Here is a 19,886-nt window from a genome sequence, read left to right on the forward strand (position 1 = left end):
GCTCAACAGCGTGAAGGTGTAGTGAAGGAGCGTGATCATGCTGAAAATCTACGTGACCATGTAGTATGGTGATAAACTGTAGGTAATCTTTCTGGCTTGCCGCGTGACCATGCTGGAAAGAGCAACCAAGATCGCTGTTATTTATACATGAACATGCCATGGTTTGCATGAACATGCCAAATCATCAAGTAGTGACTTTGTTTTATCATGTGAGGATGCTACAAAACTGCGTGAGTGTGCCAGATCTTGCTACCTTCTTACATGAACATACAATTATTAACATGAACATGCGAATACCACAGTAGCCGTCGACTTAGACATGTGAGGTTGTTGTGAAAGAGCATGATCATGCTTGAAACCTGCGTGACCATGTCATAAGTTGAAAGCACGTAGCCTCTATGGCCTACTGCGTAACAATTCCAGAAAAGTCTGATCATGCAAAATTGTTAAAATCTAGTCGATGAAGTAGGTTTCTGCTGCGTCAACACGTGGACACCCATGCTAGTTTTCCATTATTATCCAAAATCATTCTAAACACTTGAATTACTTCAAACAAACACATCAAGGCAACATGTGGGAGTGAAAAGAACAAAAACAAAATCTAACTATTACTAAATTTTTGGGTTGCCTCCCAAGTAACGCTTCTTTAAAGTCATTAGCTTGACGTATACAAACAATTATCATTATTAATGAGGAGAAAAAGCAAATAAATTCACATATCGACAAATCAGTATTAGAATTATGATGTTCAAATATATCTTAGGTCCACAAACATATAAGAAAAATAGTATGGACCACACTAGCTTAAGAGACCTCGAAAAATCAAAATAGCTAGAAAAGTCGTCAGAATAATCACCGCAAGTACGACTCATAAACTCCTCCCAAATTAGATCCCTATATTCTATAACAAGACTTTCAATTTTATCAATCTTAAATCCCTCAATTTTAATTGGACACTCATCAATTTTTATTTCATCTACCAATTTATTAAGCTCAACAACATTCTCTAAATTTGGTAGAATTTCAATTGCATCCAAATTATCGTTATCACGCATGGGCCTATCATTAACTAAATAAGTAGACTCTTCAGACACAAAATTATCATCAATTGCTAAACAAGAATCATGGATCGTTAGAAAATTGACACAAGGAGGAACTTGAAGACAACCATCATGCATCACAAGTTGAACTACCTTAATAAAACTATTCATTTTAGCATTCTTCTCGTACCAACCTATTGATTCTACTTCACATGGAATATCACCTTTATTAGCAATCTCAAAATTTAAGCCAATTTGTTGTTGTGTATTTTAAGAGTATCGTTCGCAGGGAAGGACTGATATCAACACCAATTTCAAGTCTTTTATTTCATACAGTTCATAAGTGTGGAGAATAATTTGTAAAAGATGTGTGATTATCAACTAGTTAAACTAATAAATAATTAAAAATTATATAATATATTTGAGATAAAACAATCCAAGAGTAAGGGTTCTTCAATGGCTGTCATGAATGTCTAATTTGTGTTCTTGTTTTGTTAAAAACAATCCTTTTAATATTTATAAAAGACTCTCCCAAGGTAGATTATAGTGCCTACAACTATCCATTGAACGCCACTCACATGGTCATACAAAGTACAATTATAGACTATTAAAAGCCAAGGATTATAAGTTTCACAATTCTCATATCAATCTCCCGATCTAATACCAAAATTGTGTTTATCATATCATGTACTTGAATTATAACTCTTATCCCGATACATTATAACTCCTAAAAATTCAATTAGAAGTTAGCTAATCCTCTAATTGTATAAAGCGCTCAATGACAAATTAACAATAACAAGAAAATTACAATAATATCAAACAAATATATTAAGCCAATGAATACTACCCAACTCTTGGATAAAGAAATTAGTTACTCATGATAATATAAACAAAATATATATTAAGAACGCAAACCATGAGTTTAAGAATTGATGTACAAAGAATACAACTTTAAGAATTCCTTTGAAATCCGGACGAATCCCTTCGCTCCTTCCTTCAACCGCTCTCTCAAAGTTTTTCTTCTCCTTTTCTCTCAAGAATTAAAAAATATCTCTCTTCTATTCTATAATACAATATGTTATGGTTCTCTCTATACAATATATAAAATCTAATATATAATAAAGAGTTTTATATATTTTCACAAAATAAATTGAACTTTGATGTAAAATTCGTAGGCTGTCTTCCAGGCCTGATTCTGGGATTCTCTAGTTTAATTCTTTATGTTGGACCACTTCTAAACCGTAGATAATTTTGTTAGCTTCGCATGGGCTATAAGATTTCCCAATTCTGATGTCTAGAGCTCAAGTTACGGCCCAAACAGTGATGTATGCGCGTGCAGCCCAATAAATCTGAATTTCCTTATGATTTAAATCCAAATAAGCCCAATTCCATATAAAGTTGGGAATTCTTTATTTTCTATCATAAAAAAATAAACTCTAATTAATAATATCCAATTAATGATATAATATTATAAATATGAGAATAAAATCCTTTAAAATATATATAAATATATACTCTATTAACAACAAAATTTGGTTGTTATAGCAGGCATCGACTACTGAAAGTAGCACACTAAACTGAATAAAAACTAAAGAACTCTGGACTCTACCAAGCATACTCGTCCGAGTTCTAACAACTGGCATCCTCTAGAGGCAAACTCTAGCCACTGCCCCTGATCACACCAAGCTTAAATACCATCCCATCAACCAAACCTTGATACTGCATAGCTCTAGCATCTGAACTGATTAAAGGCCCAATGTATCTAGCTCTCTCTATGATAGTCTCAGTAAGAGCTCTCATCCTGGACTGAATGTCTGGAGAGGGCACAACCACTCCCTGGTATGGTCTAATGGGCACACGGTTGAGATGGGCTACTAACTCAGGACTCTGCTCTCAAATTAATGCTTGGTTAACAGCCTGGTGTACATGGTACACTATGAGAGAAGAGGTATCTAAGGCAGGAACATGTGGCACTGCAGGTCTGGAAAAGGTGGCTCGGGGTCTACAACCAGGTGGAAAGTCACGAACAACAGATATAAACCTAGGTACCCAACGGGGTCGAACACTCGTCTCAGCAGTATGGCTAGTCATGGTATGGGTGACTAGCGTGGGTGCAGGTGTCTCCTCAGCTATAACATCTAATGTCTGCTCCTCATAATCAGAATCCTCATGACCAGACTTATAACCTCGGAATGGGGGATCAGACAAAGGTGGTGCCTTAGAGTCACTCGAAACCTCAAATAGGGCGCTGCCAAACACACACGCACACACACACACACATATATATATACAAGAAAGATATAAAAAAGGTTAGGGATAATCACTATCAAAACATCATCAGATGTCAGGGTCGTCACCTTATAACCTCGACTAGACCCTTAGACTCACTCCTCTATATGAGTTACTTGACTTAAAATTTTATAAGGTGTTTCTAAAGGTTTTTTACTCTAATCCTAACCTAAATCAGGGATTTAAATCTGTAACTCTAATAATAACTGTGACAGCCTCAACTCCGGGCTCTAGAGTTGACGTCATAAATAACTATAAAATAGAAATATATAATCACTAGACTGAAATTAAACATACGACTATAACAACTACGACCCCCTGACCAAGATCTTGCCAGGTTTAAGTATGAACAAGGTTACACAAATATTACACTAGGGAATACTTGGAATAAGTCTGATACAAAATATGTCTTTTGTGCAGACCAACAAACCTAGCAACTGGCCTAACTAGTACGACCTCAAAGAATCCAAATAGAGGAGGAGCTGACACCCAGCCCCGACTACATCCAGCAGTGGTTTTTCTAGTGGGAACACGGTCTCTAGGTATCTGAAATAGGTTAATATAGAAGTTTGCAAGGGTGAGCTATTAATCGCTCAGCAGTATCAAATATATGAATAAACAGGATATATATATATATATTTCTTTCTAAATAATGATAAGAATAAAACATTTGAAATCACTAAGGATTAAGAACTGGAAAATCACCATATACTATTGTTAGATATTGAATGCTATGAAATGTAACACAGAGGGGGGTGAATGTGTTTTTTTGGATATTTTTTTTTCATTATTTTTAAACTAGTTGGATTATGGTTGAACAAAGCAGATATTATTTGTAGAGATATTATATTTCACAAAATCGCACAGTTAAGTTTCTCTTGCTATGAATATGTGTTTTTAAGAAAATAAGAACTCGACTTTTATCTTGAGAGAATACAAGAAAAATCTAGATCTGTTTGTTATTTGTAAACTAAAGACCCGTGCATGCTTTATAGACTAGCAACACGGATTTACAAAACTTGCACTAAAATGTACTAAACCAATTTCTAAAGCAACCTTGTCTATTTTCTTTTCTGGTGTTAGCAAATCTGTGCAGAATCTTGCAGGTTTGTGACCACCCTTTGTCCAGTGAATCTTGGCCCTTGATCTTGTATTCTTCAAGCTGTTTTGTAGACTTTCTAATTCAGTGAATGAATTGTTTATTTGACTAATAATCGTGAATCTTGAACTTGTCTGTATTCTGAATTTGAGATAGTATATCGAGATCTCCAATTGTTCTATAGAGAAGTGACATATCGATAAGTAAAATGACTTATCGATATCTCTGAGTTCTCTAAATATATATTTGACTTGTCGAGGTCTCCAGTTTTTTATATGTGAAATGACTTGTCGATATCTCTGAGATCTCTACATGTGGAAGTGACTTGTCGATATCTATGAGATCTCTGTATACACCATTTAACTTATCGATATTTCTGAGATCTCTATATGAGAAATTGACTTGTCGACATCTCCGGTTCTCTACATCTTCATTTGACTTATCAATATCTCTAAGATCTCTACATGCAGAAATGACTTGTTGATATCTCCAGTTCTCTACATCTTCATTTGACTTGTCGATATCCCTGAGACTTCTCTATAAGTCAATTTGGACTTCTCTACAAGTCATTTTGGACTTCTCGAATGACTTCTCGATATACCTTGATCTGTGACTTGTCGATGTCTTAACTTAGAACATTTTTCATAGAACAACATTATTTAACTCTAACCTTCTACATCTTTTCTCTGAGCCATGATCATGACTTGATCTTCTTCTAGAGTTTATTCCTTAGCTTGAAATTGTTCACAGAAAAATCCCCTTGTCTAATATACTAAACACTTTTACAAACTCAAGGAATACAATTATAAAATATAAATATTGATTACCATACAACTTAATCTTAGGAATGTCAATATGACTTAGTCTTGTTATTTTATAGGCATATCTTGCACAACAATCTCCCCCAATTTGTGAGAAGATTGCTTCTCACAAATCCATGCCTGATAACAAGACTAACCCCAAGCTAAAATCAAATACAATAAATTGACATATTGAATAAGAATTACACTATTTAAACATTGATCAATTACATCATATTTAAAATTACAAACATCAGGTGAATTTCTCATAACCAGGTTATTTCCTAATGAGATCCTTAAGATTTACTAGCACGTGAAATTCTTCAATAATTTATGTCCCTCTTAAGGCTTCCACTAGTTTTAGCCATTCTTCCAATGAATAATTGTTGAGATAATTAACCCTGAATCTTGAAAATATGCCAACCTTAATGTTCAAAAAATGGCCATCTTTTGAAATTCTACTCAACCCCTTGCTTTGAGACCATTTGATCTTTGTTCAAACATTTCAATCTCCTTGGCATATTACCTTTCTCTTTCTTCCCTCTCAGCCTTTATCCTTACATGCCTTATATCAATTTCTCTCAACCTTTTAGACATCACAACCTTTCATATTCTTGTGCTACAATCTTTTGTCATTCATCAAACTTATCACTCTCTTCAATTTTGTGGTTGAAAATGTTTCCATTACTTCTCTGCTCAGCAAAATGAAGGAGCCATCCAAGTAGTAGATTATGACTTCTCCTAGAGAGACTACCAACCTTTGACTATCTTCTCAGCTAGTTGTTGGTGATAGTCATCATCAATTATGCTCCCAGTTATATGTAGAAAATCAGCTTGATTGAAGCAGTTCCAAATAGCACCAACATTAGCTTGAATTTTCTTTGGTTTTCTCCCAACTATTTTGAACTGAGTCTTGATTGGAGGCTTGAATGAAGGTAGATTTGAAATTCTCTTTAAAGAGACATGGCTGGTTGTGATTGATATTTTAACTAAAGAATTTGTAGTTATTTGTAAAGGTATTTGGGTTTTGAGGTTGGAGTTTGTTGAGTGTTTGACTGGATAGGTTGGAGGGTTTGAGTTAGAGTGATTTGGATTTCTTGGACTTTCATTTGTTTTGTTCCTTCCTCTCCATCCTTCTTTCTTTTCTTGGTATCATCTATCCCCTTCTTTTCTTCCTTATATTTCTTCTTCTCAACCACCTTGTTACCAGCTACTTTACTAGACTTACTTGGATTTGAGCCATAAGGTTTTTGTTCATCTTTCTTCTGCTCATCATTATCCAAGTCATCTTTAGTGTTGATTTAAGTATTGGGCAGCATGGTTTTAGCATTTCTCAAATATTTTCTCAGAATCTTGATAATTTCTTCATCTTCAACAGTTTACATCTTTTTTGTCTTCATGTCAGTCTCCAATGTCATGATCAAGCTTAAGTTACCCATAACACAATATTTAGGAATCATGAACTATTTGCATTTTCTGGTTGTAGAGCATATGTAGACCACCCCCTTACTTGATTGAAGATAGGCAATAGGAAATGCAACAATTTGTGCCTTTTTAAGCTCTCCAAGTAGTTGAGTGTCCTATGGAATCACCCTGTTGACTTTCTCAATGATGACATCCAGCTTAGGTGCTCTCTTGAATTGAAGATTTGATAGAGAAATATGCATACACCTGTCTACACCACGGTCATTGACATTGGCAACAATCCTCTTTTCTCTGAAATTTCCATTGATCACTAACACCACTCTCAGATAGTTTATGTTTTTAACCAAAGCCCTTTTGTATGTGATGTAGTTGTTATTTAGAGAAACTCTCAGTGTTGTAAGCAATTCATTGAACTCCTTGTCAAGGAAAGGTCCTTCTGCAGCCAACTGAAGTCTGTCTTTACCAACATCATGTGTATCTTGAGTGGTTTGGCTCGTGAATTTTTGCTTGGTCACCATATCCCTCTTAGTTTCGTCAGCAGGCATAGAGATTGAAGGTTGAGGGATCTGGGATCTTACAGATTTAGTTGTTTCTGGAAGAGATACATTTAAAGCTCTTATGATAGCTCCCAAAGAAACTGAGTTTTATATTTGGAGATGCTTATGAGAGTCTACCAAGGACTTAAGGTCCTGTTGTTGAGACTGAATTAGAGTGGTGAGAGTACTGCCTTGAGATGAAAGAGAATCATTTGAATCTTGAAGAGATGAGATTTGTTGTTGCAGAGACTGGATTTGCAAATTTGTGGATGTGGATGGTATGGATTGTGAGCAAGGAAAGAGAGAGGTACCAAAGGTGGTGTTAGGTCACACAACACTATAGAAGGGGGTTGAATATAGTGTTTATACAATCAAATCGATTTCAACACAAGTATGTAACAAAGATCAAGTATATTCAAATAAACTCTATTACAATAGAACTGTTGTTCTCTCTCAGTGATGAACAAATATCACTAAGAGCTGCTAGGTAACAATGAATAATATTTCTCGATAATGATAACACACATAGTGTAAACCCTAAGCTGTGTTTATATAGTACACAGTTACAAGATATATTCTAATTGATATGGAATATAATTATGTCTCCTAAAATATATCAATCAGATATCTTCTACAAGTCTTCTAGTCCTCTAACTCTTCATGCATATCTTCTTTTGTTTTAGTCCAGATCTTCTCCTGTAAATCAGCCGCATTCCTTATCTGAAGTATTCCCGCACTTAAGTCCTGATATATATCTTCTGACTCCTTAAGTTCTGATATTAAGTTCTGACTTCAGTAAGTTCTGATTTCAGTAAGTCCTGATATGTCATGTTGTTAAGTTCTGAAAACTAAACACAAATCTGATTAGACATGACATCTCAAATATATCTAACAATCTCCCCCAACTTGTAAATTATGCAAAATATACAAGTTAATAGATTTGATGATGTCAAAAACATTTAAGTACAAATGTAATGAGAGTTTAAATAGACAATTAACTACAACTTACAGTCCTTGTAGCTTTTACCAATCTCACTGAGTTAATCTGAATCCAAAGTGATTATTGACAAAGTTTGATATCAGCTTTTCTTCTTTATTCCTCAAGACTTGAGATAGTGTAGCTTTGACTTGCTTCAATTCTTCATTCTGACTTCCAATCTGGTAGATTGCAGTCCTAAGTGCTGAGATGTGGTTTCTTTCCAAACCATCAACAAGTCTGATCACCCTTGGATGAGAAGAGTCTTCATTGTAGCACAGACATTTCTCTTTCAGAATCACTTCAAGTTTAGCAGAATCCTTCTTCATTGGAATTTCACTTCCATCATCTTCAACTATGTTTGGAATGAATTTTGTAACCCTTGAACCAGAAATTCTTGCTTTATCTCTTATGGTCTTCATAATGAAATTTGACCATCTCTTGGTAATCTCAGACTTTATCTCTAAAAGATAATGAAAGAATTGAAGTTCTTTCAGAGATTTGTTCAGCACATCTGATTCTGACATTTGATATGTTCTTCCATCTTCAAGAAATAGAATCAGATTTTCTTTGATATTATGCTTATCATGAGCATCCAGTACCACTTAAACAGATATAACCTTATCAAGGTGTTTCTGTGTAACTTCTTCAAGAGGTTTGTCAGTTAATAAGAATGGATCTCTTATAAGCACTTCAACTCCTGTCTTGATCTTGGCTTCATCAGAACCTAGTCCAGCTATGTCCCTTGCTTCTCTGGATTTCAATCCAACAGTCATGAAATCAGATAACAATTGGCTTTTCTTTGGATCTGATGGTTTGACATTCTTCCATAGGAGTTTCTTTTTATTAGCAACTTTCATCTTGTCTAAATCAACTTGAGCACTGTCAGAGGTTGATTTCTTGATGACTTGATCAGAATTTTCTATTTCTTTAGTACCATGTTGTTCTTCACTCTGAACAACTTGAGCTATGTCAGTGGTTGTCTTGGATTCTTCAGTTATCTTCCTTCTTTTTAGAGTTTGAACATCTTCATCTTCTGCAGCTGTGTCATCATAAACTTGAACCATTTTGCACACTAGTTTCATCAGGATTTGAGGAATCTTTATCTCTTGTGGCTTTGTTGGTTCATCAACTTTTCCTTTCCCTTTATCTTTGGGATCAATCTAAACATGTGATCTTGTCTTGGGCTTTGAAGCCTCGAAATTTGACTTTTCCTTGATCACAATGCCTTTTACCTTAGGCCTTGGAGGTTTCTTAGCATCAGAAGCTTTAGACTTTAGATTTGTCTTCTCTGCTGCAAATCTAGCTTCTTCCTCCTTGAGATTCTCTAAATCCATTCCAGGATTATGCTTGAAAATTAGTCTTCTAACAATCTCTTCATCAAGTTTCTGAATTTTAGGGTCTTTGTAGTGGACAGTAGTCTGCTTTCCCTTGAGCTTCAGAGTTTGCAAAAACTTCTGAAAGTCTTTACTTCCTCCTTGAATCAAAACATCAGAACTTGATATCAGATTTTGATTATCAGAACTTGCTATCAGCGCTTGATCATTTACAACATCAGAATTTGTCTTCTTTTGAGTAGAAGTGGAATATTTGCTAACATCAATAATTAGTTTCCTTGAAGAAACTTTGCTGCTTTGCCCTTGACCTTGACCCTTGCTTGGGTTTCCCTGGTCATCACCTTTGTCATCCTTTTTCTTCAGTACTTGAGTATTAGAGCATTTGGACTTAACTACCTTCTCCCCCTTTTTGGAATCATCTGGTAGTAGGAGAGAGAGAAGAAGCTCTACTGAAGATTAAATTTCATTTAGTTGAGTTTGTTGAGAGGCTTGATTCTTCAGGACCTCAGTAATTTGGGTCTGTTGTTTTTCTTGAACCTTCTCAATTGCTTCAACTTTCTCATGTATAGGTCTGATAATTCTTGACTTGTATAATTTGAGAGTCATATCTAGATTTTCAGCTGATTCCAGAAGTTTATCAACCTTGGCATGAGTTGTGGAGTGCAGACCTTGAAGATTTTTAGTACTTAGAGTTGTGACTTTGAGTTGGTGCTTGAAATCAGAATTTGTCATCAGCTCATCAGCCTTTCCAATATGATCTGATAGAACTTTGGAGCTTGGAATGAAACCATTTTCATTCCACTTCTTGGTCCACTCAACTCCTCTGTGAGTGTCTTCCCAAGGAACAGGAGCAGCTTGTTCAACAAAATTTTCAATCAGTGCCTCCTTTCCAAGAATGGGAGCTGGAGTATTAACTGGAGCTGACTCTCCAGAACTTGCAGAAAACTCATCATCTTCAGACAGTACTAAAGTATGTGTCACTGAAGGTGATTCTGCAGTAACTTCATCTAAATTCTGAGCATCCGAATTTATCTCCAGAATTGGAGTTGTTGGTATCTCAGCCTATAAGATAGGAGAAGTAGCAATAGTTGGATGAGCTGCAGTTGGAGCTTCAAGATAGAGCACAGTTGGAATGATCATCCTATGAAGGTCAATTTCAGGACTTAATCCTGAATCTTCAACTGTTGTTGCTTTAACTGGAGAGATAGGAGGTGTGATCACTGTTTCCTGAACAGTGTATTCGGCCTAAGTTGAAGGTGGCAGAGATTTAATTACTATTGGCTTTGAGATCAGAGATTCCTGATCCCCTTCCTGAGCTTCAGTAGTATCCTCAGATGGAGGTTGTGCCAAATACCTTCCTGCTCTCTATTTCTTTGATCTCCTGGATGGTGTAGGAGTTGCTTGATTAGCATCAGAACTTGAAGTTCTTTTTCTCTTCAAAATATCAGAATTTTCAGCTTCAGTTACTTTCTGAGAAGTTGCCTTTTCAGCTTCCACGGTCACAGGTTCTGATGCTTGAACTTGGACTTGCTCATCTTCAACATCAGATTCATCCCTAAGAATCATCCTTCTTCTCTTTGGTGGAGATTTAGGAACAGATTTTGCTCTTTTAGGCCTGGAGGATGAAGTTCTGATGGTAGTTACTTATGGTTGGGGTTGAGATGATTGAGCTGGCTGGAAATATGTTCTAATGGTGGGTTGTGGTTGTGCTGATGAATGAGGTTGAGAAGTGGTAGGTGGTTGATTGGTTGTAGGTGCTGATGGAGGCTGAGATGGTTATACTTCAGGATATATAGCAGCATAGGTGGCTGAATCAGAATTTACAAAGACTTGTTTGACTGACTGTGGAATTTGGAGGGGTCTTAGTACAGCCTTCTTATTATCAGTAGATAATAAGTCAGTGAAAGCCCTTTTAGCAAGTTTAAAGGGTTCAATCAACTCACTATCTAGTTGGGCCTTATCAGAACTATAGAAACTGTAAATAAGTTGGCAAAATCTACCAAAATATACAGTGTTTCTGTCCTCTTGCATCCTATCCCCAATAAATCCTAGCACAACACTAGCATAATCAAAATGAGTTTGATTAATGAGAGCATACCCGATTTGCTGACCCAGGATTGGGATTGCATCAAAATTGGAGCACTTGTTGGCAAAAGCTTTAGTAATACAATCAAAGAAGAAATTCCATTCCCTCCTGATGTGAGGTCTCTTCAATTGTCCCAGCTTTTCCAAAGACTTTTCATAACCCAGGTTGGCCATCATCTGTTGAAGAGCTGGTTCCCCAACTTGTGAACTGTAAACACAGTTTTCTGGAAGATGTAAAGCTTGTCGAACAATAGCCAAAGTCACCACATGTTCATCCTCCCCTGTTGTAAATATGATGCTTGGGGACCCATTTGCACCACCATCATCATATACACCACTCCTCCAAAACTCCAGCACTTGAGTTCCTGAGAGTGCTTCTGGTTGGGTCAAAGCATACCCAATCTCACTATTAGCAAGAAAGTCCTGAACAAAGTGAAGATCTGATGGAGCTTCATCCTTGCTAAGAATAGCCATGTAGTTGTTGGGAACAAACTTGGCTCCATTGAAAATGATATCTTTTGATGCCATTTCTGTAGAGAAATAAGTGAGAAAATGTGTGTTTTCAAAGTGTTTGATAAAATGCATGTTAAAAATAGAGTGTCAGAGAATATTAGAAAGAGAGAGAGAGAGAATAATAGAGATAAGAAAAGAATTAGAAAGTAGATAAAAGATTGTAAAATCTTTTAACTCCCATTTATATACTCTCTCCACTCAACAGCTCTTTTTGGAAGTAAAACAGACACTTTACACCTGTCAGCCAGTAAATAGTTAAAGCAGTAGTTAGTGGGCACGAGAAATAAGCAGTAAATATTGTGCACATGCAGTTGTCAAAGTAAACACGTTTCTCACTAACCAAATGATTATGACTGTTTTTATCTCACTTAAATATATTCTGATAAAATATGACCGTTACTGTAAATATTAAAACTAAGCCAAGTAATTAAATAATGCCACATAAGCATCAGAGTTTCCATCAGGATTTGCATCAGAACTTGACTATTATCAGAATTTAACGGTCATCAGAATATGGCTTATGTACTCAAAAAGTGAATGTCTGATTATGTGATTCTTCATACAAATACTGACTGGTTTCTTTAGAGTTTAATCATCAGAACTTTCATCAGAACTTGTCCTCAGAATTTATGCAAATAATACTTAACTGTTTGTCAAAAACAACTTAATCACCACAATAATTTTCATCATTCATATGGAGTGAGAGTATGTGCATTTACAAATGATCAGATAAAGATTAAAGTCTGCTAAACTTTTTATATCTTAGAAATAAGGCATAACTAAGAAAAGTGCTTAAAATCTGTCTTTAATTTTGAAGTCTACTATAGAACAAATTTATGCAAGATTCCACCTCAACTGTTTGTGCTCATTTTATGCATCTTTTGACATTCTTTTTACAGTGGCTTCTCAGTGTAAGTGAGTCACAACTGCTATCATAATTTATGCTATTATCGGAGTATTTCTCCAGTAATCAGAGAATGTGAAAAGTCACCAAGAAAAATTTATTTGCTTTTCTAATGCATATTACTTAATACCAGCAATGCACTTGGGTCTTCCCTTTCACATATTTACTCTAGATCTCAAAGGAGTACCTGATTTTGATTTTCTTCTTTTCTTTTCTTCAGATAAGTAAGGCTTATCTAGCATGTAGTTCATCCATAAGATTTACTAACATCAGAATTTGACAGATAAGAAGCAGAAGTCTAGTCCGTGACTTAGTAATATGATACACAAAGTAAATTTGACTAAGTTCAAAATCAGAATTTGCTTGTTTAATTGATTTCCACATAAATAACTAATTCAAACATGGGATTTCTAGTATGTTAAAGACTACTAGGTCAACATCTAGCACAGTAATCCTCATTGGATTGAATAGTCACAGAACATTCAAAACACTATTAGAGTATATAGAATCACATCAGATAACAATCAGTATTTAATATATTACAGTTTAAGCACAGATTACATGGAGATAAGACAATCTATAAACACTGATCATAAAGTCTGATGCATGAGAATAAAAACAAAGCAGATTTTGAGAAATAACCTGAAACTATTCCAAGTTCATTTACCAGTCTTGTAAAAGTAGCTTTATATAGTGGTTTGGTGAAGATATCTGCTAGTTGTTGATCTGTTGGAACAAAATGCAATTCCACTGTACCTTCCATCACATGTTCCCTTATGAAATGGTATCTAATGCTGATGTGCTTTGTCATTGGGTGTTGAACTGGATTACCTGTCATAGCAATAGCACTTTGATTATCACAGTAAATGGGTATTTTAGAAAATTCTAACCCATAGTCCAGTAACTGATTCTTCATCCAAAGAATCTGTGCACAACAGCTTCCTGCAGCAATATATTCTGCTTCTGCAGTTGATGTGAAAATTGATTTCTGTTTCTTGCTAAACCAAGAAACCAATCTGCCTCCAAGAAATTGGCATCTTCCACTAGTGCTTTTCCTGTCTATTTTGCATCCTGCAAAATCGGCATCTGAGTAACCTATTAGCTTAAAATCTGATTCTCTAGGATACCACAATCCTAGATCAGCTGTACCCTTGAGGTACTTGAAAATTCTTTTTACAGCTATTAGATGAGGTTCTCTTGGATCATCCTGAAATCTTGCACAAAGACAGGTAGCATACATGATATCAGGTCTACTTGCAGTTAAATAGAGTACAGAGCAATCATACCTCTATAGTTAGTAATATCTAGTGATGCTCCAGTATCTTTATCTAACTTGGTTGCAGTAGCCATGGGAGTGGATGCAGTTGAACAGTCTTGGATTCCAAATTTCTTGAGTAAATTTCTGGTGTACTTAGATTGATTTATGAAAGTACCTTCTTCATTTTGCTTGACTTGAAGTCCCAGAAAATAGCTAAGTTCTCCCATCATACTCATTTGATATCTTGACTGCATTAGCTTTGCAAACCTTTCACAGAGTTTGGCATTTGTAGAACCAAAGATGATATCATCAACATATATTTGTACCAAAAGTAAGTCCTTTCCATGGTTGAGGTAGAACATTGTTTTATCAATTGTACCTCTGTTAAATCCACTTTCTAGAAGGAATTGAGCTAAAGTCTCATACCATGCTCTTGGAGCTTGCTTAAGGCCATAAAGTGCTTTATCAAGTTTGTAGACATGATTTGGAAATTTTGGATCTACAAATCCTGGAGGTTGTTCAACATATACCTCTTCTTTTAATTCTCCATTGAGAAAAGAGCTTTTCACATCCATTTGAAAGACTTTGAACTTTTTGTGAGCAGCATAAGCCAAAACGATTCTTATGGCTTCCAATCTAGCAACTTGTGCAAATGTTTCATCATAATCAATACCCTCCTGTTGAGAGTAACCTTTAGCAACCAGCCTTGCTTTGTTTCTTGTAATTATGCCATCACTGTCAATTTTATTTCTGAACACCCATTTTGAGCCAATAATGGATTTGTTCTTTGGTCTTGGCACTAGGGTCTAGACTTTATTTCTTTCAAATTCATTTAACTCTTCCTGCATTGCTTGCACCCAATCATCATCTTGAAGAGCTTCTTCCACTTTCTTTGGTTTAGTCTGAGATAGAAAGGAATGATAGAGACATTCATTTGATGTAGCAGTTCTAGTTCTAACACCTGCTTCAGGATCTCCAATTATTAAGTCAGGTGTATGTGATTTGGTCCACTTCCTTGCAGATGGAAGTTGATTTCTAGAACTGGATCCTCCCCCATGATCCATGATGTCTCCATCAGCATTTTCTGATGCTCCCCATGTAGTTATGCTCTTTGAGACTTCAGAATTTAAGTTGGATCCTTCAGGATTTGAAGAATCAGAGTTTCCAGAATTATCAGAATTTGGCTCATCAGAACTTGATGAATCGGAACTTGAAGAGCCAGTGACAGGTTTTGATGCTTCTTGAGAGTCTTGAGATGTGGTAGGATCATTAGCTTGCTCCCCCTGAACAGGTGCATTTTCCATTGGAGTAGTTACCACAGTTTCAATGACATCAGAATTTAACCCGTCAGAACTTACAGGATCAGGATTTAAGCCATCAGAATTTACAGAATCAGAATTTAAATCTTCACTTTCAAATCTCAACTGATCATGATCATTGAAATCTTCAAGTCCAGTAATCTTTTTATCATCAAAAGATACATTGATAGATTCCATGACAACCCTTGTTCTTAAATTGTAGACTCTGAAGGCTTTTGTGGAAAGTGGATATCCAACAAAAATTCCTTCATCAGCTTTTAGATCAAATTTTGACAGCTGTTCAGGATGAGTCTTAAGAACAAAACACTTGCATCCAAATACATAAAAGTATTTCAGATTTGGCTTATTTTTCTTCACCATCTCATATGGTGTTTTTCCATGCTTATTTATGAGTGTAACATTCTGTGTAAAACAAGCAGTTTGCACAGCTTCAGCCCAAAAGTAGGTTGGTAGCTTTGCTTCATCAAGCATAGTTCATACAGCTTCAATGAGAATCATGTTCTTTCTTTCTACAACTCTATTTTGCTGTGGAGTTCTAGGTGCAGAAAATTCCTGCTTTATTCCATGCTCTTTGCAGAACTTTTCCATGATTGAATTCTTGAACTCAGTGCCATTATCACTTCTTATAATTTTAACAGAATCTTTGACCAACTTATCCAGCTGTCTGACATGATCAGTTAGAGTAGATACAGTTTCATTCTTCTTGTGCAAGAAATACACCTAAGTGTATCTTGTGAACTCATCCACTATAATCATAGCATATGTCTTCTTTGCAATGGACATGACATTGACTGGACCAAATAGATCAACATGCAGTAAGTGATAAGGCTCAAGAATTGAGGATTCAGTTTTGCCCTGGAATGAAGATTTTCATTGTTTTGCCTTTTGATATGAATCATAAAGGCCATCAGGAGCAAATACTGATTTTGGCAGTCCTCTCACAAGATCTTTCTTTACTAGCTCATTTATGTTGTTGAAATTTAAATGAGAGAGTCTTTTGTGCCAATTCCAGCTTTCTTCAATTGATGCTCTACTCAACTGACAGATTGCAGAACCATCAGAGTTTGTTGAAAGTATGGCTTCATATATGTTACCATGCCTGTAACCTTTCAGAACTACTTTGCCTGTAGAATTACTTACAACTTCACAGTGTTCTTCAAAGAAATCCACATGATAACCTCTGTCACATATTTGACTCACACTTAGAAGATTGTGTTTAAGTCCAGAGACAAGAGCTGCTGATTCAATGATGACATTCCCAAGATTGATATTACCATATCCCAGAGTTTTTCCATGTTTCCATCTCCATAAGAAACTCCTAGGCCAGCTTTCTTCACAAAGTCTGATAGCAGGGCTTTATTTCCAGTCATATGTCCTGAACATCCACTGTCCAGAACTAGGATGTTTTCCTGTTGCCCTGCAATCACAAAGACCACTATTGGTTAGTTTTAAGGACCCAGACTTGCTTGGATCCTTTGGACTTTTTAAGTTTGTTAGCATTTGCAGAGGATTTAATTTCAGAGTTTATGCTAACATGCTGTTTATCAGACTTTATATTAAAATTTGCATCAGAATTTACTCTAGAAGGAATTACACTAACTTTCTTCAAAGAAGGTTTTATTTGATAATAAACATAGTACAAACTATGATATTCCTTACAAGTATAAATGGAATGCCATAAACTACCACAATGAAAACAAGGATTTTATGGTTTAAACCTAACAGATTGACTCTTAACTCCTGATTTAGGAGGTAAAGATTTTATATCTTTATTTTTCCTGCAAAAAGAAGCAAGATGGTTAGAATTTCCACAGTTATAACATTTCTTTATAGGAGCATTAGGAACAGGCATATAATTATTGATTTTATTCACACCTTCCTTTCCATTCCTATTTTTCCTAGCTTCCTTTACCTAGTTCACATTTCTAATCTCTTTCAGCTTATGTTTAAGCTGCTTCTTTGTCATTAAGCCTATGTTTACTTCAGCTGGTTTATCCTGTTTTAATTTGTCAGAAGTTGACTTTTCTTTTACTTCTGTCTTAGAATCTTTCATATTTTCAGAATCAGACATAACAGTTTTTACTACAAATTTAACAGGATTTACATTTGGCTTAGCAGTCTGTTTAACAACAATTGGCTCAATTTGCATCATTCCTTTCTCACTTTTATCATCTCCATAACCTAAGTCCTCTTTCCAGTTTCCACTACTTAGTAAATTCTGAGTTGTTCTACTAGAGTTAGTCCAAGTTCTGATGATCTCTCTTTCCTCTTCTAAATCAGTTTTTAGAGATTCATTCAATTTTTGTACTTCATCTCTAACATACAAAGCCTCATCTCTTTCTTTCTTAGTTTGATGAAGAAAGACTAACTCCTTTTCTAAATAGGCATTTCTATTTTTAAGAGCAAGACTTTCAGATGTTAATCTTTCACATGTTAAAGTCTGATCTCTAAAACTAATGAACATGGTTTTAAGGTATAATCTCAACTCAGTAATACCATCAGTATGAAAATAAAAGGTTGTTTGAGGTACCTTTAATTCAGCAGTTTCAGTATTGTTATCATCATTTGCCATCAAGACATAATTCACCTCATCTTCTGAATTTGAAGTGTCTGTCCAGCTTTTCTTCTTTGTGACAAGTGCCTTGCCTTTATCACTTTTTCCTTTCTTGCAGTCAGGAGATATGTGGCCCCTTTCATAACAATTGTAGCATTTTACATTTGAGTTGTCTCCTCTGTCAGACTTTCCTCCTTTGCCGTTAGACTTTCTGAACCCTTTCTTATCAAACCTTCCACCTTTCCTGGAAAACTTCTTGCCCTTTTCTAAATTTCTTGTAGGCTATCTTTGTGATACCCTTCACCATAAGAGCACACAGTTGCATCATCTCTGCATAAACATCAACTTCAGATAAACTTTCAGTTTCTGAATCATCATCATCAGAATTTGATGACTCTAAATCAGACTTTATGATGAGAGCCTTTCCTTTGCCCTTCTTTAAGACAATAACTTTAGGAGACTCCTCCTCAGCTTTAAGAGCAACTGTCCTTGACTTTCTTCCATGCCTCTTGCTCCTTTGATCCATCTCAAGTTCATAAGTCTTGAGCATACCATAAATTTCTTCAAGAGTAGTTTCAGTAAGGTCATAGTTGTCTCTTATGGTAGTAGACTTCAAATCCCAATTTTCAGGAAGAGCTAAAATGAATTTTAGATTTGAATCTTCAAGATCATATTCCTTGTCCACTAGTGACAGATCATTCAAGAGTTTGACAAACCTGTCATATAAATCAGTTAATGACTCATCAGCTTTTGAGTAAAAGTGCTCATACTCTTGAGTGAGTATAGTCCTCCTGTTCTTTTTGATTGCATCAGTTCCCTGGAATCTTATCTCCAAAGCATCCCATATCTCCTTTGCAGTCTTGCATCCAATTACCGTGTTTGACATGACATTATCAATTGTACTATGCAGCAAATGCATTACCCTTGCATCATTGGCAATAGATGAGATATCTTCAGGTGTGTATTCAGTTCTCTCCTTTGGTATGGTCTTTGCTGGTTGATCAGCAACTGCAACAGAGAGCTTGGTAGGCTTATATGGTCCTTCATTAATTCTGTCAAGATATTTTGGATCTGTAGCTTCCAGAAACATAGCCATCTTCACTTTCCATATGGGATACTCAGAAGGTCTCAGTATGGGAACCCTAATAGTCTCATATAGATGGTGGGTTTGAGTGTTTTGAGTTTCATGAGTCTTGGTGGGCTTAGTTGGGGTTTGTGTTTCTTCAGACATGATTGTTTGTTTGGATCTTTACTGTATGTGTGTTAACAGAAAGGCTCTGATACCCCTTGTTAGGTCACAAAACACTATAGAAGGGGGTTAAATATAGTGTTTATACAATCAAATCGATTTCAACACAAGTATGTAACAAAGATCAAGTATATTCAAATAAACTCTGTTACAATAGAACTGTTGTTCTCTCTCAGTGATGAACAAATATCACTAAGAGCTACTAGGTTACAATGAATAATGTTTCTCGATAATGATAACACACATAGTGTAAACCTTAAGCTATATTTATATAGTACACAGTTACAAGATATATTCTAATTGATATGGAATATAATTCTGTCTCCTAAAATATATCAATCAGATATCTTCTACAAGTCTTCTAGTCCTCTAACTCTTCATGCATATCTTCTTTTGTTTTAGTCCAGATCTTCTCCTGTAAATCAACCGCATTCCTTATCTGTAGTCTTCCCTCACTTAAGTCCTGATATATATCTTCTGACTCCTTAAGTTCTGATATTAA

Source organism: Apium graveolens, chromosome 9 (assembly GCF_009905375.1).
Source record: "Apium graveolens cultivar Ventura chromosome 9, ASM990537v1, whole genome shotgun sequence".
In the NCBI taxonomy this organism is placed as follows: domain Eukaryota; kingdom Viridiplantae; phylum Streptophyta; class Magnoliopsida; order Apiales; family Apiaceae; genus Apium; species Apium graveolens.